This window comes from Camelus bactrianus, chromosome 1, assembly GCF_048773025.1.
Source record: "Camelus bactrianus isolate YW-2024 breed Bactrian camel chromosome 1, ASM4877302v1, whole genome shotgun sequence".
NCBI lineage: Eukaryota > Metazoa > Chordata > Mammalia > Artiodactyla > Camelidae > Camelus > Camelus bactrianus.
In genome coordinates this window covers 95,931,367-95,957,922 of record NC_133539.1, presented here as the reverse complement: position 1 = coordinate 95,957,922, position 26,556 = coordinate 95,931,367, and the positions used below count along the sequence as shown (strand labels likewise).

At 35.9% G+C, this 26,556-nt stretch overlaps 1 protein-coding gene across 1 annotated transcript in view; it reads left to right on the top strand.

The window, feature by feature from the left end:
* The first annotated feature begins 1,423 nt into the window (after positions 1-1,423).
* SUCNR1 (succinate receptor 1) overlaps positions 1,424-26,556 on the top strand; it is a 35,271-nt gene continuing 10,138 nt past the window's right edge. The window contains exon 1 of the mRNA XM_074369393.1: positions 1,424-10,250. The gene's annotated coding sequence lies outside the window, so the exon portion shown is untranslated. The remainder of the gene's footprint in view (positions 10,251-26,556) is intronic.

The window sequence follows — 26,556 nt, the reverse complement described above, 5'->3', positions numbered from 1 at the left end:
CAGAAATGAAAATAAAGCTCTACAAGTTTATGGAAGATAAAAAGTTTTGAAATAACAGAAGGGGAATGAAAGTTCTAGATGATGATACCCCACAATTTGTTCTTTAAAAGAACCCTCTGAATTCTTATTCACACTAAATTCTAAGAATTTTTGAAATAAATAGTTATGTGATTCTTGGACCAGGAGAATCAACATCACTCAGCAACTTTTTAGAAACGAGAAGTTTTATCTGTTCTTCAGAATTCAGGCCAAGTGTCAAATCTACTGAAGGGGTCTTTGGCAATATGACTGTTCCCTGTAACACTTATCTGTAATTATCAACTGAAGTGGCTGATACGGTTCTCTTTCTCTGTCACAAGATTGATTTTGTTTGCTTACTTACTCCTGGTAACAAAGAGTGAGAAGCAGACTGAAACTTCCTGGGGCTGTAACTGGTTTCTGTTGATTGCCAAGTGTGTGCCCAGCTTGTGCCATGTGCTGGCTGAGTCCCTCTAGCTCCATTCTATCTCCCCAGTAGGGCAAAGGTTGCTGTGCTGAGAAGAGTGTGCAACTGTAGGGGACAGAGCTGTCTCAAACCCAGCACTGCATCTGAATAATGTGAGGGATCCCACTGCTGGTGCTCATGGAGGCAATGGATTGGGAGCTATCTAGATCTCTGACTGCCATGCCAGGACCATCCCAGCATGCACCCCGACACCCACTCTAATCCCTCTTGCTCCAGCAGTGCTTCCCTCTGGGGTGAAGGTGACCCTGCTGAGAGGGGAGAGCTCACACTTAGAGGGAATGGCACCAGCTTGGACCTGACCCTCAGAGCTTCTGTCCCAGCACCTTGGGACCTGACCTGAGTTAGAAGAGAAAGAAAAGAGTCAAAAATCTATTAGATAAAGTTATGGCTAAAAACATGTCATAGCTTATCATTATCTATTTTTCCTTTGTTGTTATTGTTGTTGTTGTTGTTGTTGTTGATTTTCTATGCCCCTAACATTAATTATTCCCAAGCCCTTCAGCAGAGATGTAAAGTACCTTTGAATTCTGTTTTCCAAATGTCAAACGAATCTGCTAACAAACCTCTTCCAATTTTCCTTCCTGGAGACATATTCCCTGGAGTTCCCTGTCTTCCTACTGAAATACGGACTTGCTCTTTAGAGCTGCTACAGAGTTAGATTCCTGGGGCTTCCTTTTGCTTCTTATCAGTATAGGATCAGTATGTGTGTGCACACACGCGTGTGTGTGTGTGTATGTATGTATGTATATGTGTGTGCATATGTGTGTATATACAAGACACTGGATTCAATGTCTTGTATTCAATATCTTGGTTTCTCGCAAACCTAAAGAAGAAAACAGATATCCAGGTACAGGAAATACAGAGTCTCATAAAATATGAACCCAAAGAGACCCACATCAAGATATATCATAATTAAAATGGTATAAGTTAAATATAAAGAGAGATTCTAAAGTCAAGAGAAAATCAAAGAGTCACATACAAGGGAAGCTCCATAAGGCTATCAGCTGATTTTTCTCCAGACACTGCAGGCAAGAAGAGAGTGGTATGATATATTTAAATATATTAAAGAAGAAAACCTAAATCCTGTATCCAATTCTGAATGGTAATCTTGCTGAGATACTCCACCCAGCAAGATTATCATTCAGAATTGAAGCAGAGATTAAAAAAAAAAAACTTCTCAAACAAGCAAAAGGTAAAAGAGTTCATCAATATTAAACAGACCCTAAAGGAAGTGTTAAAGGGGTCTTCTCTAAATAGAAAGGGCTCAAAGAAGAAGTAAGAATTTATAGGAAAGAAAAAATCCGACTAATGAAGGCAAATACAGTAAAGGCTGGGATCAATCACTTAAAAAAGTTAGTACAAAGATTAAAAGACAAAAATTATAAAATCAACTATAAGTACAATAAACAGTTAAGGGATAAATATGAAAATTAAAATATGAGATCAAAACCACAGAATGTGGGGGAGGGGAGAAAAATGTAGATCTCTTAGACTGTGTATGAATTTAAATGACTATCAGTTTAAAACAAGTAGATACAGTTGTAAGTCAACATATATGAACCTCATGGAAACCACCAATCAAAAACCTGTAACAGGAGATGAGGCCAAGATGGCGGAGTAGTAGGATGCTCATAACTCATCCTCTCCCACAGATACACCAAGACTCACATCCACAGATCCACTCAGCCAACCAGAGCACCTCCGGAACTCCGACAGAACACTGTCCTCTTCAAAAGACAAAGATGCCAAAAATCTGTTTTATTCCTACATAGGTATTAGATAGATGAATAAATAAACTCCTTTAAGGACCACAATAGATAACTGATACTCCGTAAGCCACAGTGCCAGAGAGATACGAGCAAGATGAAGAAGCAGAGAAACCATTCCCAATTAAAAGAGCAAGAGAAATCCCCTGAAAGAACGATCAATGAAATAGACTTTGATAGCCTACTAGATAAATATTTCAAAAAAGGAGTGATCAAAGTATTGAAGGAACTAAAAGAGATAGTGTTTAGAGATATAAAATATGCCAAAAATTAAATCAAAGCTATAAAGAAGAGCCAAGTAGAATTGTTAAACTCATTGGCTGAGATGAGAACGGATCTAAAGGCTGTGCAAAGCAGACGAGATAATGCAGAGGAATGAATTAGTGACCTAGAAAACAAGACAAACAGAAAGCACCCAATCAGAACAACTGCAAGATAAAACAATAAAAACAAATGAAAGCAATATAAGGGACCTATGGGATAATATAAAGCGTGCCAATCTTCGCATAATAGTGGTTCCAGAAGGGGAAGAAAGATCAAAGGGGATTGAAAAGGTTTTTGAAGAAATCATGACTGAAAACTTCCCAAACTTAAAGAAGGAATCAGATATCCAAGTACAGGAAGTTCAAAGGGTCCCAAACAGGAAGAACCCAAACAGACCCACACCAAGACATATCATAATCAAGATGGCCAGAGTCAAGGATAAAGAAATGATCCTAAAGGCAGCAAGAGAAAAGCAGAGTGAGTTACAAGGGAACCCCCATAAGGCTCTCAGCAGATTTCTCTACACAAACACTACAGGCCAGAAGAGAGTCTGCAAACTATATTCAAAGTCCTGAATGAAAAAAAGATGCAGCCTAGGATACTTTATCCAGCAAGGCTATCCTTCAGGATAGAAGAAGAGATAAAGAATTTCACAGACAAGCAAAAACTGAAAGAGTTTAGCAACACTAAACCCATGTTAAAAGAAATATTGACAGGTCTACTCTAAATAGAAAAGCAGCAGGATGCTACAGAAATGAGAAACTCATAACTGGAAAGGTGATAACTCATGAATTACAAATAAAATAAACATGAAATTGTGAAAGAAGACATTGAAATCATTAAGAGTGGGAGGGTGAAGCAAGAAAACAGAGGGGTTTTTTTTTTTCTTTCTTTTTAAAATTTTTTGGTTTTGGTAGGATGGGTTTGAGATATAGTAATGGGCTAATAATACACTTACAGAAAAGGGTAACCACAAGCCAAAAACTTACAAGGGAGTCACAAAAACTAAATAAAGTCCAAGATAATACAAAGGAAAATTACCAAACCACAAAAGGGAGAAGAAAGGAACAAAGAGAAAATACCAATTCAACTACAAAGGTAAGTTCAAAATGGCAATAAACACACATCTATCATTAATTACTGGAAATGTTAATGGACTAAATGCTCCAGTCAAAAGACATAAAGTGGCAGAATGGATAATAAAGCAAGAACCTTCAATATGCTGCATACAAGAGACCCACTTTAGGGAGAAGGACACATATAGATTGAGAGTGAAATGATGGAAAAGGATATTCCACGCAAATGGAAAAGCCAAAAAAGCAGGTGTTGCAGTACTGATTTCAGATAAAATAGACTTTAAAACAAAGGCCATAAAGAAAGATAAAGAAGGACATTTTATGATTAAAGGAGTGATACAAGATGAGGATATTACACTCATTAATATATATGCATCCAATATAGGAGCACCTAAATACATAAAACAATTACTAACAGAGGTGAAGGGGGATATTGATGGGAATACAATCATAGTTGGAGATTTTAACACCGCATTAACATCACTAGACAGATCTTTCAGACAGAAAATAAATAAGGCAACAGAGAAATTAAATAATACAATAGAAAAATTAGATATGGTGGATATTTTCAGAGCCTTACACCCCCCCCAAAATAAGATATACATTCTTTTCAAGTGCATGTGGAACATTTTCTAAGATTGATCATGTACTTGGGCACAAAAGAAACCAACAATTTTAAGAAGATAGAAATTATCTCAAGCATCCTTACTGACCACAATGCCATGAAACTAGAAACCAACAACAGAGAAACAAAGGAGAAAAAAAGGAAAGCATGGAGATTAAACAACATGCTATTAAAACACCAGTGGGTCAATAAGGAAATCAAAGCTGAAATTAAAAAATACCTTGAGACAAATGAAAATGAAAGCACAACCACACAAAATTTGTGGGACACAACAAAGGCAGTGCTAAAAGGGAAGCTTATAACAATACAGGCCTTCCTCAAAAAAGAAGAACAATCTCAAATAAACAATTTAACCCACAAGATGAGAGAACTAGAAAAAGAAGAACAAAAAACCCCAAAAGGCAGCAGAAGGAAGGAAGTTATCAAGATCAGGAAGGAAATAAATAAAATAGAGATTTAAACAACAATAGAAAAAATCAATCAAACCAAAAGCTGTTTTTTTGAAAAAGTAAATAAAATTGACAAACCTCTGGCCAAACTCACAAAGAAGAAAAAGAAGAGAGCACAAATAAGCAAAATAATAAAGGAAAGTGGAGAAATTACAACAAATAAAATAGAAATACAGAATATCATATGAGAATATTATGAAAAACTATATGTAACCAAACTGGGTAACCTAGAGGAGATGGACAAGTTTCTGGAAACATACAGTCCACCAAGACTGAATGAAGAAGAAACTGACCACTTAAACAAACCGATCACTAGAAATGAAATCGAAATAGCAATAAAAAAACCTCCCTACAAATAAAAGTCCAGGACCGGACGGCTTCACTGGGGAATTCTACTAAACATACAAATTCTACCAAACTCTTCTAGTAGATTGAAAAGGAGGGAATACTCCGAAACTTATTCTATGAAGCCACCATCACCCTGATACCAAAACCAGGCAAAGACACTACCAAAAAAGAGAATTATAGGCCAATATCACTGATGAACATAGACGCCAAAATCCTCACCAAAATTTTAGCAAATAGAATCCAACAACACATAAAAAAGATTATACATCATGACCAAGTGGGGTTCATCCCAGGGATACAAGGGTGGTTCAACATATGCAAATCAATCAATGTAATACATCACATCAACAAGAGAAAGGACAAAAACCATATGATCATCTCAATCGATGCAGAAAAAGCATTTGATAAAATTCAACACCCATTTATGATAAAAACTCACAACAAAGTGGGTATAGAGGGGACGTATGTCAACATTATAAAAGCTATATATGACAAACCTACAGCCAGCATAGTACTCAATAGTGAAAAACTCAAAAGCTTCCCACTAAAATCAGGGACAAGACAAGGATGCCCACTATCACCACTCCTATTCAACATAGTCTTGGAAGTCTTAGCCACAGCAATCAGGCAAGAGAGAGAAATAAAAGGGATCCAAATTGGAAAAGAAGAGGTAAAAGTGTCACTATATGCCGACAACATGTTCTACATATAGAAAACCCTAAAAGGTCCACACAAAAACTACTAGAGCTGATCAAAGAATTCAGCAAGGTAGGCGGTTACAAGATTAACGTTCAAAAATCAGTTGCATTTCTTTACACTAATGATGAATCAACAGAAAAAGAAAGTAAAGAAACAATTCCCTTTAAAATAGCACCCAAAGAAATAAAATACCTAGGAATAAATCTACCCAAGGAGGTGAAAGAATTATACACAGAAAACTATAAACCATTGGTGAAGGAAATTAGAGAAGACTTAAAAAAAATGGAAAGATATCCTATGCTCTTGGATTGGAAGAATCAATATTGTTAAAATGGTCACACTGCCCAAGGCAATCTACAGATTTAATGCAATCCCTATCAAATTACCCAGGACATATTTCACAGAACTAGAACAAATCACAATAAAATTTATATGGAACCATCAAAGACCTAGAATTGCCAAAGCATTACTGAAGAGAAAGAAAGAGGCTGGAGGAATAACTCTCCCAGACTTCAGACAATACTACAGAGCTACAGTCATCAAGACAGCATGGTATTGGTACAAAAACAGACATATAGACCAATGGAACAGAATAGAGAGCCCAGAAATGAACCCACAAACTTTTGGTCAACTCACCTTCAACAAAGGAGGCAAGAATATACAATGGAATAAAGACAGTCTCTTCAGCAAATGGTGTTGGGGAAACTGGGCAGCAGTATGTAAATCAATGAAGCTAGAACACTGCCTTACACCATACACAAAAATAAACTCAAAATGGATCAAAGACTTAAACATAAGACAAGATACAATAAAGACTTAAACATAAGACAAGATACAATAAACCTCCTAGAAGAAAATATAGGCAAAACATTATCTGACATACATCTCAAAAATGTTCTCCTAAAACAGTCTATTCCAGCAATAGAAATAAAAGCAAGAATAAACAAATGGGACCTAATGAAACTTACAAGTTTCTGCACAGCAAAGGAAACCATAAGCAAAACAAAAAGACAACCTACGAAATGGGAAAAAATTTTTGCAAATGAAACCGACAAAGGTTTGATTTCCAGAATATATAAGTAGCTCATATGAGTTAATAAGAAACAACCAAACAACCCAATCCAAAAATGGGCAGAAGACCTAAACAAGGAATTCTCCAAGGAAGACATACAAATGACCAATAGGCACATGAAAAAATGCTCAATATCACTAATTATCAGAGAAATGCAAATCAAAACTACAATGAGGTTATCACCTCACACCAGTCAGAATGGCCATCATTCAAAAATCCACAAATGATAAATGCTGGAGAGGCTGTGGAGAAAGGGGAATGCAGTTTGGTGCAGGCACTGTGGAAAACAGCACGAAGATTCCTCAAAAGAGTAGGAGTAGAGTTACTGTATGACCCAGGAATCCCGCTCCTGGGCACATATCCAGAAGGAACTCTACTTCAGGATGACACCTGTACCCCAATGTTCACAGCAGCACTATTTACAATAGCCAAGACATGGAGACAGCCTAAATGTCCATCAACAGATGACTGGATAAAGAAGAAGTGGTATATTTATACAATGGAATACTACTCAGCTGTAAAAACTGACAACATAACGCCATTTGCAGCAACATGGATGCTCCTGGAGAATGTCATTCTAAGTGAAGTAAGCCAGAAAGAGAAAGAAAAATACCATATGAGATCACTCATATGTGGAATCTAAAAAAAAAACAAAAACAAAAAAAACACAAAAAAACCCCAAACAAACAAATCATAAATACAAAACAGAAACAGACTCATAGACATAGAATACAAAATTGTGGTTGCCAAGAGGGTGGAGGGTGGGAAGGGATAGACGGGATTTCAAAATTGCAGAATAGATAAACAATATTATACTGTATAGCACAGGGAAATATATACAAGATACTATGGTAGCTCACAGAGAAAAAATATGACAATGAATATATATGTATGTTCATGTATAACTGAAAAATTGTGCTCTACACTGGAATTTGACACAACATTGTAAAGTGATTATAAATCAATAAAAAATGTTAAAAAAAAAAAAAAACTATACAGATACACAAAAACTAGAGAGAAAGGAACACAAGCATACCACTAAAGAAAATCATCCAACCACAAAGGAAGAAACTAAAAAAAGAAGAAAAAAGAACTACAGAAAGAACCTGAGAACAAGTAACAAAATGGCAGTAAGTACATACCTATCAGTAGTCACTTTAAATGTCAATGGACCAAATACTCCATTCAAAAGACATACGGTGGCTGATGGGATTAAAAAAATCTAACACCCATCTATATACTGCTTACAGGAGACTCACTTCAGGGCTAAGGACACATATAGACTAAAAGTGAGGGGATGGAAAAAGATATTTCATGCAAATGAAGACAAAAAGAAAGCTGGGATAGCAATACTCACATCAGACAAAGCAGACTTTAAAAGAAAGTCTATAACAAAAGACAAAGAACTATATAATTATAAGGGCTTAATATGTTAACATTCATTAACATATATGCACTCCATACAAGAACACAAAATAAATACTAACAGACATACAGGGAGAAACTGACAATAACACAATAATGGTAGGGGACTTTAATATCCAACTTACATCAGTAGATAATCCAGAGACAAAATCAATAAGGAAACAGTGGTCTTAACACATTAGGCCTTTGGACTTAATAAATATCTGCAGGACATTTCATACTAAAACAGCAGAATACACATTTTTTTCAAGTGTATGTGGAATGGTCTCCAGGATAGATCTCATGCTAGGTCACAAAATAAGCCTCAACAAATTAAAGAGGCTAGAAATTACATCAAGCACTTTTTTTGACCACAAAGGTATAAAGCCAGAAGTCAACTACAGGGGGGAAAAAATGAGAAAACCACAAACACTTGGAGACTAAACAACATGCTACTAAAAAACCAATTTAAAAAATCCTTTCAGATATCAGCTTGTGGGTTAATAGCACTTCTATTTACACAGCCCAGTCAGAACTGAGACTGCAATATCCACCTAGATGATCCTTCCAACACTATTTCAACTCAGGTTTCTTGTCCTACAAAGTCTCAGCTATACTCTAGATTTTGTCATTACCAATAATTGCTTTTTCTTTTAAAACTCAATTTCCGCTATTCCTCTCTCTGACCACTCTCTCCTGACTTTCAGATTATTCCTTCTTGATATCCCCACTCAACAGTTCACCAAATTTACAGGAATATTTGCACCATGCGACTCTATTAAATTTATTGCTTATTTTTCCTTTCTCTCCTACTTCCTGCCTTTACTTCTTTGCTCTCCCAGTTTAGATTCCATGATCTATCATTTTAGTAATTTTCTTGTAGGAACTCTAAATTACCTGCCACCCATTCTCACACTTAACCTCAAACAACCTTCATCATTGTTAAATCCAGCTCTCTATCTACACACTCACAGCCAAGTAACCCTGGAGAAAAACACGTCTGCAGACTTTTGACAACTAACACCAAGTAAAACCTTAAAACTGTAAAACCACCTTTCCTTATTCCATTGGCATTCCTTTGTATATAAACCCCTAGTCCACACCTTCTCCTTTTTCCTCAGACCTCTGACGTACACCTCTCACTATCTACTGACCGTCTGTTTTCTCTAATTAAACAGGAGCTGACACAACTTTCCAACATTCCCCACTGCCTTGTCTACCAATGTATCTACATCTATTTGCAAACACACTGCCTTCCATTTTGTAACTACGTATTCTTACATAAAAACTGAAATTTACCCAGATCCCACCCCCACCCCACCATTTTCAACCCATTTCCTGGATGAGCTGAGGCCTCAGTTCACACTGAAGGCTTAACTCCTCTCCTTTTTTCTTTTTTAAACAGCAATTTTCCACGTTTTAATTTTTAATTTATGGGGAGCCTCAAAAAATAAAAGTGGCCTTGGCGGAGAAGTAATGTCGAGGCCAAGGGAAACTATGGTGATTCCTACCTAGTACATGAGATGAGTCTCCTGCCTCAGTTTCCCGCCACCGACGCCATCCAGTGCATGTGAAGGTGTCTACGCAGATGCAATGCGGGGTCTGGGAATGAGCTGCGGCTCTCCAGCTGCTTCCTCGGCGTGGAAGTCCGAGCCAGCCTGGGATGGCCGGATTAAATTCAGCGCGAAGACACAGGTTGGAGCGCTTCACTTTGTTAAAAATGTTCTCCTGGGACAAGCATCGGTGCAGGAAGCCCTGGAGGTGGCTGAGGACAGCGTCGTTGTGTTCTAGAAGGCTCTGTAGGATCTGGCAGCAGCAGTTCACGCACCGGAGGCTCTACACACTGGTTACCGCGAGAATGGACTCGCGGGTCTCGAAGGTTGATGGCAGCTCTCGCGGGAAGGTGTTCAGATCACGGCCGCGATGCTGATGTCCCCGTGGTCGTAAAGTTCACAGGCTCCCTTGGTGGAAGCGTCTCTGGATTTTGCGACACAGGCGGATCTCTGGGACAGGCCCTCAGTGCGGAGTCTTTTATCTCTCAGGTATGTCACTGTGAACCTCAGCACTGGGTGGGATGGGTTCACCTCGATTTTTCTCTTTGAGGTATCTCCGACTGACGCCAAACTGCTGGGTGGACAGAGGGGGCGGCAGCAGTGTCTTGGTGGGAGGGGGCAGCCTGCAGCATGCGGGTCCCGAGGCCTCTCATGGTCCCGCAGAACTTCTGGGGGGACGGCCAGCTGGTCATATGTGAGGTGTACCCGGAGTTCACTCAGATGGATGAAAGAAAGAAAGAAAGAAAGAAAGAAAGAAGGAAACCCTTTCACAAGACCACGTTGTCCTCCCGCGACCACCACAATTCTGTTTTCCTTTGGAAGAAATTCTTCAAAGTGCGAAAACTAGGCTCTAATTCCTCTCCATTCATCCTGTCTTATATTTACTGCGGTCTGTGTTTTACCCCACAAATCCGCCAAAATACTCTTGGGAATGTCACCAATGACGCCACATTGCTAAATGGAATGCATAATTCTCAATCAACTATATCTTATCTTATCAGCAGGATTTGTAGCAGTTGGTTATATGCTTTTGGAATGTGGGCCTTAAAACTTGGTTCTCCTTTTTTGGCCTTCTCAGTTTTCTTTGCTAGTTGTTTCCCAGTTATGCAGTTTTCAAGCGTTGGCACACCTCAGAATTCAATTCATGATCTTTCCTTTTTTCTGTCTATGCTCACTCCTAAAATGGTCTTTCTTAATCCAGCTTTACTGAGATATAATTGACATATAACATTTTAATTTTAAGCAGTACAATGTAATGATTTGATATATGTATATGTTGCAAAATGATTACCACAATAAGGTTAATTAACATATCCATAACCTCACATAGTTAAAATTTTTTTTAATGTGGGGTGAAAACTTTTAAAACCTACTCTCTTAGCACCTTCAAATATGCAATACAGTTTCATCAACTATAGTCACCACCCTGTACATCCCCAGAACTTATTCATCATATAACTGGAAGTTTGAACCCTTTGACAACCTTCACCCATTTCTCTCATTCCCTACTTTCTTCCCATGGCAAACACCAATCTGTTCTCTACTTCTATAAATTCATTATTTTTGTTTTCTCATGTAAGTGAAATCATACAGTATTTGTCTTTCCAAGTCTAGTCTAACTTATTTCACTTATCTTACTTAGCCTAACCCTCTCAGGTTTCATCCATGTTATTGCAAATGGCAAGATTTCCTTCATTTTATGGGTTATATCACATTTTCTTTATCCATTCATCTGTTGATCAACAAGTCATTTCCATAAAATGACTTCCATAACATGACTTGGTTACTGTAAATAATACTTTAGTGAACATAGAGTGCAGGTATATCTTCAAGATAGTTGTTTTATTTCCTTCAGCTATATATCCAGAAGTGGAATTACTGGATCATATGGTAGTTACCTTAGCTGATTTTTTAAGATGGCTTTACTTACCATCTTTGTGCTGGGGCCTTCAGATTTATACGTCTCATCTATTCCTCTCTCCTGCCAATATATACAGTTGGCATTTTGACATTCTAATAGGCAGTTAAATATAACGTGATCAAAAACAGCTTCTCCTATAACTGTGACTCCAAATTTCAGGAAATGGAATTCGTACGTTTAGTTACTTAGGCCTAAAGTCTCATATTAATCTTTTTTTGTATTGATCTTTTCTTCTTCTTTTCCTCACATCTCAGATCTGTTCCATCAGTAAATCGGGTTGACTCCACTTCAAAATTATCCCAATCCAATCATTTCTCATAATTTCTATCACTACTAAACTGGGAAAATCCACCATCATCCTTATTGTAGTGATCTCCAGTAAACTGCTGTACTTTGGGAAGTAAATTTTAAAATTTTTTTTAGCATAACTCATTATTTCTTATATTTAGGCACTGTAAAGCAACACTAACAGAAACAAATTTGTTTTTAATTAAGGAGTTGAGCATGATGTTTACCAAATAATTCCAGCATTTCATTTTTTTTACTATGGAGGTGAGAGCCCAACATGTGAGTTGCTTAGAATATGTTACGGTTAATATAAAAAGTTTGAGTGAAAGTTTCCATTTTTGAAACAAATCAATAGACTAAAATGTGGAATGCTTTAAAATCAGTGTAATTTGTTGACATGGACCATATGTCCCTTGGAACTCCTAATGAATATTTCCAAGACTTTAATTCTAAAACTTAAGGAAAAAAGGAAAATACTTTAAAATATGAAACAGGAAAATAAACATAAGAGCCAGTCATTTGATAGTGCTTCCTTTAATTTCAGGTAACACTGATTGACCTCTAATCGTATGTTCTCTCTATGAGAAGTCTCTAGAACTTCAACAGTGAAAATCAAAGTAATTATACTTACACAGCCGAATGTGTTATGTGGTCTCACAAAGTTATTAAAAAATTCTGGGGGAAGACTGAGTTTTGAATTGACTAAAGGGAAGGAAGTTTAAGAGCACAGTACAGAATAGTGGCCAATAAGGCAAATTACATTTTCTCTAGAAAACAAGTACCAGATCATAAATTAAGGTCCTGTAAAGCTGAATGGAAAACATTTTGTATATATAGTCCTAACTGTCTCTATTAAATATATTGCTGTAAAGTGAGTCAGAAAGTGGGACATTATAAAATGGTTTTAATTTTCTGTATGGATCTGATCAGGAATCAATACTAAATAAATTATAGCTTTGGCCTTCAATGTCATAAGAACAAATATGCAACAATTGGACGCTTATTATTCAAGTGAAGTTAGCAGGAGCCCTACTCTAGCTAAACAGTTTACTCTCTTCCCCACCCACACACTCAAATTCACAAACATATGCATGAAGACTTGGGACACACAATTATCATGAACAACTATTTGTAAATAATTAAGGCTTCTATTCTAAATATTGAGGAAAAGGTTGCAGTGTTTAATCAAATTTGAAGTAGAACCCAAGTTGGATAAAGAAAAAAAAATGAAATAATAAAAACAAAATTAGAGAAGGAAAGAATAGATTCAGTTCCCTGCCACTAATCCAAAATTCCTTTAAAATATGGGAAAGATTAATAAATTATGCTCCTTTCTTCATATTTTATTTTTAGGTATTCATGAGTTTGCTTAAGTAAGGTTAGGTGTATTTAAACTTGTCCTTTCAACATTTCGTAAAGCAGAGATCCAAGCTTTGAACCAAGCCAGGCATTCTGGGTACCAGGATGGTAAGGAATCCTGGCTGGAAAGGGAAATGGAGGCAGGAAATAATACAGACATAAGCAGTGAGTAGTCATTATTTTATCACTATTCAGCTAGCCTCCTGTAGTTAATTAAGGTAGGAGTTAATCAGTAACTTGCCCATTAAAAGGTTAAGATTGGAAGTAAAGTAACTGCAGCAAGTTCAGGTTTTCCTGACTTTCCTATTTGCAAAAACTTTAATCTCCTGTCATAGTAGGCAAGGGACTACTGACTGCAGGGGTATTTCTAATGTCAGAGTGCCTAGGATAAAAACTCAGTTTTGTATTTTGCTATGCAGGTCTCTTGGGTAAGTTACTGCAACTGCTCTTTGTTTCTTCATCTATAATATATGGATACTATATGCAATTATACAATTTGTACTTCTTTTGATATTGAAATTGTATATATAAATTTCCAGCAAGTGACTGGCATTTGTGTCATAAAAATCAATGAATCATCAGCCTTCAAAAGCTGATTGGTTATGTGGAGATAAGGAAGAAAAATCAGTCATGTCTTCTGTCCTATTTGACTGGATAACTAGATGAATGGTGATGCCATTCATGAAGATAGAAATGCAAAGAAGATGGGGATGGTGTGGATATGCATTAGGAAGGCGGTGGAGAATAGAAAGATGATTCTAGTTTTAGGATGTTGTGATTAAGGTACCGTTTTATAGGAAGTATTTTTCACTGCTTCCTCTGTCCATATTCTTTTCTAAGGAAAATTACATTCAACAGGTACTACTTGACCCCATGCCATGTTTATTCCTTACTCAGGACCCATAGACCCAGCTGAAAAGGTGAGCTTAGAAAGTTAGACCTCTCATTCAAAAATTGGGAATGATGTCACTAGGCTAAGGAAGTTGTGCTGAAGGAGTATGCAGCCTTAGGGACTATTTGAAGCCATATAAGAAGAGAAGACGATGGAGTAAATAATGAGAAATAATAAATGATAGTGATAATAGATAGACAGACATATAGACAGATAGAAAGATAGACTAGCTTCCACATATTAATTGCTGACTTCTAAATTTTCAGGTACTTAGTGAGGCCTAACTGTACTTGTATTTGTGTTCTTATTTGTGATAGCATCTTTAAAGTAAGCCTCTTTTGCAATCTGATATGCCCTGACCAGAATACTGTAGGTGAAACCATCTACCTAGTTGGCATTCTCTGTTTTCTGTAATCCCCAAAGCACTCTAATACAGTCGTTACTACACATGGTCAGTAAAAACTCACAGACGATCTATTTTAGCAAGCTTAGGGTGATGATATTGCAGAGAAGTTCACATCACAGTCATGTACTTTGTACTCAAATGTGTTTGCTCCTCATTTCAGAGTTGGCCTGACATGAAGGGCTATGTTTATTTCATGGATTATGAAATTATATGTCTCTTAATCTAATCCTCCTCCCAGAAACCAAGAAAATGTGTCATTAAGAAGACATTTTTGCTTCTCTGCTGCAAGCCTTTTTAACATAATATAAAGTTTAATAAAAAACATATCAAAGGAAATAAAATGCAGTATACTAAGAGACCAAGAGCCACATGATGATTTTATATATTTTTAAGTCCCATATTTAGTATTCCACATGTCAAAGAGTCTTTGAGGAAAGGTGGAGAACATGAAGCTTCCCATTAAGAGTTTTGTTACATCCTCAGTCCCGTATCTCTGTGGTTCCTGGGTGGTAACTGATTGTTTCAAATACATTTTTAATAATTTTTTAAGACAGGGGCCTTATTTTATTGTCTGTCTTTACCTCAGACAGAGGCTCATGTAGTATTTAGCCATAAAAGGGATAATTTAAACATATCATTAATTAATTTATTACCAAATATATATATAGAAGGTGGCATCTTTCTATGGAAAGTTTTGGATAATATGCTGTAATTTATTAAAGGTAAGTTAATTTGTTTTTTAAACCTCACTTGCCAATCAAAATACAACATACATCATTGGTTCACTGATTTCAAGCAGGCCATTCCATTGCTTGCCTTACATGGGACACAGATTCATGAGGGTAATGGGAGCCCCAGAGTTCATGGCCATGGAAAGAGAATATCATTGAGTTGTGAGCTGTGGGAATTTAAAGATATAAGAGGTCAGTGAACTGGGTCTCATAGGACATGAGGACACAGCAACTATGAAACACAAGAAAGTAAACTTTGTGACAGAAAAAAAATATATAGAGAACATAAAAAGGCAAGTAACTAAAAGATCTTTGAAACAATCATACAAAACTTCAACTATTGATGGATAATATTACTATGTGAATACTAGTATGAAGAAAATAGGTGTTCTACCAGTAAGAATAAAATGTTGCCCATTCAAAATTATAGGTCTCAATCATGCATTATCAAGAGTTAGAATTTTTAGCCTGTAAACACTGTGTCTCAGGGATTTTTAAATCTCAGAGGAAAATGCAAGTCCAAAAAATAAACATTGTAATTAAGTCCATTCTGTTCAGTATAGTTATTTCTAATCCAGAATTTGAAAAGCTCTATGCCCATGGGGCTCCTCTATCAAGGCATGACCTCTGGTACCTGGGAACTATGCAACAGCCTCTGTGCATAGATGTGTAGACATTGTTTTAGAGAAATGTTAATTAGCTATCTTGAAATGTCTTGCTGACTTATTATAGATATGCAGGTTCCTCTGTTTTACAACTAAAAATGACCTAATGTCAGTTTTGTAAGGAAAAAGTCCATTGAGGGGTGAGTGGGCATGTGATTCATGTTCTTACCATCTGTCATAAGAAGACTGGTCTTAGCCATCTTGGAGGTAGGAGGAATCATTCAATAGGACTGGAAAATTCTAAGCGTTTATCCCCTGTCCTCATCAAAGAATGTCTGTAACAGAGGACATAGGATGGTGGAGCTGCTCTAGTCTAGGAACCTTTTTGGAATTAAGCATGGGCTTAATTTTTCCCTTCAAGACAAAAGAGTGCCAATTCTACAAAACAGAACACTCGTATCTCTTGGCCCTGATAAGGCCCCCATAATTCTAACCTCCTAAGATTGTGCCAGATTAGGTTCCTGTATTTACAGGGACAAAGGAACATTAAGGAACATTTCTTTCTCTTATGGATGGTCCCTTTTGTCAGAACAACAGTGTAACATCCTTTTTCTAGTTTATTTTAGTCAATCCTACATGGAAGTTATAAAGATTTTTATTGCCAAAGTTAAGACAACTTATTTTACATTTCATTTCTTTCTCTTTATGATACTTACATAGTTTGAAATGAAATACATTAAACTGGCAGAAATTTAAGAGCACAACCATATAAATGATAGTATGATAAACACTATCAAGAGAATATTTATTTGCTATTATCATTGCATCTAATAGCAATATGTAACTTTAAGCTGAGACAGGTGCGGATCTAGAGGTACATAATTTCCCCTCAGGATTATGCAGTAATTATTTATGTGATGACATAAATAATAGGCTTAAGTTTCATGATTCAAACAAGCTACACAGCTTCAAGTCATTTATCATTTAGCTCCTTAAAGGTAATAAGACACTGAAACAGAACCATTTTCAGTTCAGACTTAATGATCCTAATCATGAGTCATGTTTTCTCATTGTACAGTAAATTTTATTATTCTATTTTTAACTGGTAAGTGCCTGAAGGAAACTGAGAATAAAATGAATCAACACCCAACACTTATTTCCTATATCCTTCTTTCCCTTTAGGCCTAGACAAACAGTTTAATACAGTTTAGGCCTAGACATACAGTTTAAATACATACTTAACTGTATGTATTTAAGAAATTTAGAAATGAATTTATTGTAGTTGAGAGTGAGAGGAACGGCTGTCTTCTTATTTAATGAGCAGAGTAGGGTTAAAGAATGTGATTTCCTTCTGTCTTAAATGTGAAGCCATGAAGAAAGATTGGGGCTGCTGAGCTGGGATATTACAGGGAAGAGAAGGAAGCAGAGTTCAGGTCACTGAATCTTACGGTGACCCCTCCTGACATCCGTAGCCGTAATCACACAGGCCCCCCTGCCCATCTGCTACATCCACACTGGAGAGATGCGTTATTCCTTCCTTGGCAGTGGATACCTGCAAGAAAGGGAGGACTCCTAGACATTCTGGGAATGTACTGTGTGGTGCTTTATATCACTAGTATTTGTAACTTCCTGCAGAGAGGACCTGTGTCTGCTCACCAAAAGAAGGGATTGTCAAGAAGTTGTATCTGTAAATACTTGTTTCATCATAAAATGTTTCCAAGAAGTATTTATTTCATGACTCTAAGGGAAAAAAGAGACAAAGGTGAGGGAGAAAATGTCACAATGTTGTTTTTATTTTTGTTTCAAATTAGGTACTCTCATGAAGACAAGGCAGGGTCTTCTTTGAGTCACTCTTATGTGCCCTAGTGCACCTAGCTCAGGCTCTGCCAACGGGCAGTATCAAAACACACACTGGTAGGAAGAGTGATCTTGGACTATAGGGGGAGATGTGTGTGTGTAAAATTATATATATATATAATTTTATATATATATATATGTATATATATATACACACACACTGATATGTAGTTATATATTATCGCATGTAATTATAAATAAATGAATAATGTAACATATTATATTATTTCTGTGGCAAGTGCCAGTTAGTAATGATAGCAATATAAAGATTTATGGAGTGGTGTGCTGATAAATGTTTAGCAACCATCTCTTTGTGAAAAATAGGAGTTGGGAGGAAGGTGGTACTGATTTACAGGACTTGACAATTTCCATTGTTTGAATATTCCAATTAAGGCCAACTTCAGACTACTACCTTGACCTCAACTAGCTCAAAAAATTCCTTAAAATGTAACAATAGGTTCTTATGAGCTGGTGTGAGTGAGAACCAGCACACCATTGGCTGTGTATGGATGGATCTGCTTATTCGAGTGAATAGGTGGGCTGTAAGGCATCTGCTTATGTGAAGATGCTTTCTGAATATCAGAAGAGATTACTTTTTTGTTTCACAGTACTCTAGATATTACTATTCTAATTATCCAGTGGCCTTCTGTGACCTGCACCACAATATAATAAATCAAGTTATAATTTCATCAACAATGGACAGTTTATCAGCTGGGTACAACTTGCTGGATACAGTTAATCTTTAGACAATAATGATTAAATTATTTTAAAATTTTAACTGGCATCTATTTATAGTGTACATACATATTTGGCTCTGAAATCCAGTGATATATGGACTATGAAAGAAATTTAATATCATTATGTTATATGTAAGAAATTATTGTTTTAGTGATACAAGAAGTTTCATTACTTAAACTATAACTACTATTCTCATTTTTACTTACCATTATTTTCAGAAGTCACCTTCTAATTCTCATTTCTATTTTTCCTTCAAATGACCTTTGGCAAGGATAAATTTTGTAATTAATGGGGAAAAAAACAGTATAATATATTGGAACTTTCTCTTGTCCAGAATAACTCTCTGGTTATACTTGGTACATCTTTGAAACCTTTAAAAAGTACTTTTTAGACAGATTTAAAACGTAATGTAGGGATGAAGATAAAATGTCAAGTTAAAAATTAATCAAAGCTTCAAAGCTCCTCCAAGTAATTTTACTCATTTCTAATATCACTTACATTCCTCCTAATTTTTGTACAATAACAAGGCAATGTTCTTTTATTTCTAGTATTGAAGGAGCCACTACACATAACTACGATATGGAAATATAAGAACATATGCATTAACAGTGTGATTTATTCCTGTTATTTTAAAGAAACTATTATTAATTTATAATATTTGATTTAAATTCCTGTGTTGGGAGCCTTCTGCTTCTGGGAAAATGGAACAGTCATAGTTTTTCCTGTTCTTTCTGTCAACTGCAACTGAAAACGTAAGAAGATTCTGAAAGAGGGAGAGAAGAAGGCAGATCAGCTAGAGACTTTGGTACCCAGGAAATGACACAGTGGTAACTTCCCTTGGTTGTTTTTTATTTGTTTATTTGTTGTTGTTGTCTGCCTCATGTATACCAGGCTTGTAGATAAAGAAGCACAACCTAAAAATGGCAACAGGCACAGACAGAAAAAAGAGCCCCAATAAAAGCCTATTCTCTCTAGCTAAGAAGAAAGGAGAGGGACCGTCTAGCAAGATAGAAACCTTTAAAAACATTCCAGTTAAATCAAATACCAAACACCAGTGCGGGAAAAAATTGGCCCACTCCCACCCATGCCAGCAAAGTCTGACTGAGGAGCCTGGACTTCTACTCAGTCTGTGAAAGCACCTCAAACTCTCCTGGAAGGAGCCCGGACTTATCCCCACTGGGCAGCATCAAGGCACTTCCCCTCCCGCTACTCCCCGCTGGGGTGGGGGCAGAGGAGGCCCAGTGGGCAGCGTTCACATTCCTTGCTTTAGTGCCCTGACTCAGGTGGGAACTCTTTTCTCAGTTCACATTAACTTTTTCTCTGCACATATAATTTTCTCCTGCTGCCTCGTTCATGCCACAAAATCGCATCCTTGGTCTTTGCCTTTTATTTTTCGGTTTAATAGTACCTGTTACATTACTGACTTTCCGCCTAGAAAACATTATTTTATTTTTTAATTTCCCTAAAATTAAAAATAATAAAATTTTACCTATAAATTTATGTTTGTCTGGCAGAATGCTTATAAGTAAATTTTTTAAATTATGACTGCAAATATTTTCAATTTTGTAAAGGCATTGTATGCAAACTAAAATTATCAAAAACATATCAATTCTAGCAAAATCTTCCCATCTGTGTAAATAAAACTCGACAGTTATAAGGTTAATGGAGGCAGCAGATTGTCTTAATTAAAATAAATATGCAACAGACCTAGTAAGATATAAGCCAGCTTTCATGAATTTTGCTAATTTTTACTATCAGCAGTGAATTTATTGATTGCTATTAGTGAAGAACTTGTTCTTCCCCATTAATTCTTGTTCTTTGATCTTGACGTGCATGGATCTGTGCTTCCAAACATTCCCCAAGTCAGCACCATTCTTTAATATCCTGGGTTCTAAGAGGATTTTCTCCCCATTTCTATGGTTTTGTTTCCTTCATTTTCTTCTTGAGTTCACAAGTCGTGGGACTGTGTGATAGAATTTTTTTCCTGCATTCCCTCCCCCTGCAGACTATCTGAGAGGCTGGGTTTTCATTTCTCTAGTGAATAATATTTGGAAACTTCTGTCCTCTTTTTCTGTATACAAAATTCTCTCTGCTATTTAAAAGGAGGCTTGAGTAGTAACCAAAGGTGGACAAGGCCCTTGCATTAGTCACTGATCCACATGTTAACAAAAATTAATTGTGAAAATTTCAAGCACTCTGTTGGATTCTAAATTAATCAGCACACCAATACTCTGATTACTTTAAGTTGAAACTGATACCCTGTGAGTCTTGAATAGGATTATAAAGTTTATACAAAGAATAATCACTGAAACATTAATTCACTTATTATTTAGAAGCTGACATTTTGCAAAGAGTATTTGAAACAGTTTATAATAATTTTTAGATAATAGTAAAACCACTGACGCCAGAGTAAACAAATCTAGCTAATGTATTAACTGTAGTCAAACTCACAACCAGGAATTTTCTAGAAGCCTGGGACAATAAGGAAACATGAAATGGCAGAAAAGATTGAGGGAAAAAATTCTCAATTGGTACTACATTTTTAAGAGGAAGTTATCATAGGGTAGAACCAGGTAATTTTTATTTAAATAAGAGCTACTATATTCAAGACAGCAAGAGTGGTATCTTTAATTGATAGGGGCTTCCTGGAGCACTCTGTTACAGAATATTCTGAGGTTAAGTTTGAGCACAGCAGAAACAACAGCATGATTAATGTCTACCATGGACTCAAGCAGGAAGGCAGGTGGCCCTTGTTATTTGCCATCCGTAACTCCACTCATCAATTTGCTTCATTTTTTTGTGAAAATCAAGGCTCAGATAATGCTGTAAATTTTTCAAGGTTGCATTTTAAATATTTGACTTTGCAAATCAACAAAAGAGGAGATTACAGAAAATCTAGATATTTAACAGTGTAATAAAAATTCTATCTTCTAAGGATTCAAACAATAACAGCATCATATTGTAGACTATCTTCATGTGGGATAAGACTGTTGAAAATTTTAAGCAGATTTGAGTGCAAAAATTCACAAGTGCCTTGAGGTTAGGTTTTATACCTTCTTTATCCTTATATTTCCCATATTGCCCTGCTAAGTTAGGAGGATAGCCTAGAACTTAGGAGAAAAGAGAGAGATCAGATACTGGTTTGTGGAGAGATTTTCTAATCTACTTTTTCTCCTCTCACAATGCTTGGTATTTAACATTCAAGAATCTAGTGTCATTGAAATGTTTGTTTTTATTTTCCCTGTATTCTAATCTCTGCTACAAATTAGTATTTCACCATTTCCAGTTCTTAATAGATATACATGGAGGTCATTAAAAGATGTACAGTGAAGGAGGAAAGAATGGTAGAAAACGGAATGGGCATTTTTATTCAAAAGGTTTGCTTGGGGTTTGGCGGTTAAGGCCCTATCAGTGGTAAAACAAATTGATGCAGCTGGTGCATTTAATTGTGGTCACAGTGTAAACACAGAATTTTGTTTAGAACGAAGGGTCTTTTGGCATAAGTTTTTGTATTTTGCGTTCCTTTGGCAGTGAGAAATTCCTGGCTGACTCAGGTTTGTCATGTCCCTCCCCTGAACACAGAGGTATTATGAAGGGTCAAACGGCTGGATCCTCTTTCTCAAGCTTCCTGTTATTTTTCTTTCTTTCTTTTTTGTTAATCAAAATAGATAACGTTAGGCTTCAGTCTAGGGATGGATCAAAGAGTGGTTTTTCTCCTCTTCCAACAGGAAACAGTATATATATATATGGTTCTCAGGGAGGGCTCCCTAGTACTCTCTTCTCCCTAGTGTTCAGCCTGGCATCTCCACTGCATACAGAACATCCCCCATTGCTCCCAAAGTCAGCCTTTCCTGTCCATGTGTATCCCTCCTAACCACCCAGAGCCTGATGTCCTTGTGCTTAGGATGGGGGTGCTCTATGCAATAATTTCTAAGCATTTCTCCAGATCTGACAGCCCATGCTAGGCATTTTGATCAGCAATTCTTTTAAATAATACAAGTGATGTTGGGTTTTAAAGTTAGGTTAACATGAGAAAAATACTGCTTACAGACACATAAATAATACATACTTGTGTTGGGTTGGGGGTATATTTTGAAAGGCAGTATTTGAAACATTTTGTTAACTTTTTACATTGTTTAATTGTGATTGTCAAGACTGCTACAGTCTAAAAATTCTTCATTATACTATATTACAATATTGCCCTAATGGTGAAGTCAAATTTTATTAGTCTTGCAGTATAATAAATCAGCATAAACATACTGAAAAAACTAATAATTGCATCAATAATTTTGTTTTACAGTTAAAGATAGTAATACAAGGGAATCACATCACTAAATGTTTTATTAGTGAAGACAGGTAATTTTTAAAATTTAAATTCATAACAATCACAGAGCACTTAGCTCTCTTAATGAACGTATTTCTCATACTCCAGGGAATTTTGAAAATCTCTCAATTCAATTACAAATGTTCAATGGAAGTTAATGAGACTGATTTCTTGTTCTTTGTTCCAAGGGTAAATAATATATTAGAACAAGCAAGGGGTGCAAGATGGGGAATGGTTAATTAGTATGCAGTTGAAAGTGCTTGTATGTACATCAAAACAATGAACTAGCTGTTCTTTGTTTTGTGTTGTTTTCATAAATAATACAAAATATTCCAAGAATCAAGGAAATTTGTACAAAACACAATAAATGTGATTGGAAAGACAGTAGTTGGATAGCCAATTGACAAATGAATAAGCTATTTCAATATTTCAGGCACTCTCCTTTTTTAATCAAAAAGGCTATATATAACTTGTATAGTTACGAATGAAAATTGTCTCTATAATTTCACACAAATGTCTGAATTTCACATCAGGAAAACAAGACATTATTTTTGTAGGGAAACACTAATGATTAACATTTATCATGTATTATTAAAAAATCATTTTGCTGTTAGAATTTGAGTATAAACTGAAAAATAAAAGGTGAATATGCTGTGTTTCTAGACTATTACTAGTTCAAAGAACTTAGAATCTTTTCAGCTGTAGCCAGGTATTTTTTAACAAGTAACACGTTTTAAGTCAGCAGAGAACAATTCTCTTGCATTTTGCTGAGCAATAATAAACATGGCACATTTTATTCAATAGGATAAGAAACAAAGAAGCAGCGATGTACAAATTTGCTTTATTAATGTGACTCTTACATGACAAGGGTTTTTATATCAAGAGGAAACATTGCTTTGCCTCAGCTGGAATGCCCGTCTTAGATAAACTACTTTTCATGGTAAAGTAAATTTGGTCAATAGATGTTTTGTTTGAGTTTTAGAATCTGGAAGAATTTAGAGAATATCTATACATACCCTCTAGAATATTTTCTCTTTTGCTGTTCTCTTAATTTCTTTTTTCCTATCTAAACCCATTCTTTGAATAGAGAAATAACCAGATAGCCTTGGGTAAGTCCACCCAGCCCAGCAACACCAAAATATCTTTCTCAGTAATCTTATTCATTTCATTCATTTCTCTTTGGAGTCATATTGTTGTTATTATTATTATTGCCCTTAAGGGTTTGGGAGAAATTGAATTGAATTAATTGTCCTCCTCTTTCCCTGCTTGTGATTCTTTGATGATCAGTGTGACCCTTAGACAAGCTTGTTTTCAACTTAGATTTGTTCGTGCTGTTGAAAGAAATGTGTCTTGTAAACATGCGTACAGCTGTTGCTAGCAGAACCTTCCCATAAACACTTTATTTATTTTAAATGTGTCTAGTTGTCTAATTTCTTACCTAAAATGATCTGTTCTGTTTAGTTGGTGGATTTAAGTACTTAAATTTGATAACCAGTAAATCTGATAACCAGTAATTAAACTTAGTGTTCATTTTAAACTTATTTTTATAGATTAAAAGACATGAAATTGCCATACATAAATAAAATAAAAATTATCCAGTATCAGTAATTTTATGTTTTGACCTAATATTTTCTTCTTTACCATGAGAGGGACAGAATAACAGTCAAAAGCTTGAGTTCAGGAGTCAAACAGACATGACTTCGAATGATAGACCAGTCATTTACTAGCTGTGTGATTGCAGATAATTATTTAATCTTTGTTTGGCCTTAGTTTCTTCATCTTAAAATTAGGGATAGTAATAGTGTGCACTGCATTAAATTCTTGTGAATATTAAAGGAATTAATGCACCCAGAGTGTTGTTATAGAGTGCTTAAAAATGTTTAAGTTATTATTAACATTGAATTTAATTAATATTTTTATTTAACTGTCTTCCTCATTTTTTTTTTCCTCTTCAATTTCCTGACTAGTTCTCCTGGTTTATAAGAACTGCTCTTGCATTCCTAGCCCATTGCATTTTCACATATTATCTCATTTGATACTAGGAACTTTATGAGGTTTATGGGGTAGAAATTATTATCCCTCTTTACAAGGAAACCAAGTTTTGTTATCTTTTCAAAGAACATGCAAAGCCACATGAGAATTTTCACGAAGCTGCCTTTTATAAGGTCATTTCCAAATGGATATTCCTGGGGAGCAAATATTCTAACACTGATGGCATTATGTTGGCATGACCATTGTGAATAAGTCTTCTCATTTATTATAAACTTCTATAATAGTCAGCATTTATTTAGCTATTAAGTGGTGAAGCCAAGGTCTGAAAGGAGGCAGTTTGCCTCCAGGCCCTATGCTCTTTAACCAGCACATTGTATTACTTCTTAGTAAATTATACTGCAAACTTTACTGTCTTTCAAAGTTTCATTTCTCCACAACCAGTAGATTTCAACATGTCACATTGTTTCTAAAACAAAACAAAACTAAACAAGACTAAAATTTAAAAAAACCCCAAAACATTGCCCCATTGAAATTTTATGTGCTGAATAGAAATCATTTCCTAGGAGATCTGTACTCCCACAGGCAAGACTGCTCCAGTCCAGTGCAAAATAAAATTGCAGGGCTCCGTGTTAAAAAGTTAAAAATTCCGATTAGAATGTGACAGTAGTGCATTAAGTCCAGTGGTCCTTTAGAGCATGGACCTTGTGTGACTAAAAGGTAGGACATCCATGACATGGGCCTTGGCCCTGTGTATCTGTCCTTCTGCAGACCTCAGTAAAGCCTCACTTTATGAATGGAACAGAAGCACTGGAGACCTCTCACTGAGTCTATCTCAGGATCAATTTGATTTCTCCATTGAGAGCATCCTAAGGCAGTGGGACCTTCAGTGAAGTAAGACTCTGGAGGGAAGCAAGGCTACCAGGTCTGATTACTGGTTCTGTGAGAAAGAAGAAGTATAGACCACTTTTCATCTTAACAGTCCAGAGTGAGATGGTGGTCAGGATGTGGGGAGAAGAAAGAGGAAGCTCTGGGGAACTCCCACCACCCTACAAAGAGGGAATCACCCTTGTCTTTCATCATAATAGTGGCAGAAACCTGTGAAATATATCCGTGCACCTTGGTTGTTTGGAAAGGGTCTGTGTTAATTTATGTTTAACATAGCACTGGTCATTCAAATGCTTTGTTTTTTGCCCTTTCAAAATTGTAGACAAAAATGATGTTTTTAGTCTTCCTTCTGAAAGTAGAATAGAGTTAAATTTCTGAAAAGTAGTTGTCATTAATTTTTAGACTTTGATTCAATCTGTGGTATACGTCATTCAATCTTGGAGACAATCGCGAATCAGAGCAGGTGTTTGTAGAATCAAAATATATAGGTTTAAACTCAGGTCCCTCTCCTTACTAATTCTGTGACCTTGGGAAAGTTAATTAACCTCTCTGAGCCTCAATTTTTTTAATCTGTAAAGTGAGAAAACTTTTGAAATAGTAACCTCAGAAGATCTTTATAAGTATTCAATATGTAAAGGTGCTTAGTGCAATACCTGGCATACCACAAGAACTCAACAAATTATATAGATATTATTTCATATAAATATGTATGCATTTCATTTACAAGTACATTTGTATTTCATGCATGTATATATTTTTAAGTATAGAATATATGTATGTAAGTACATACATGTATA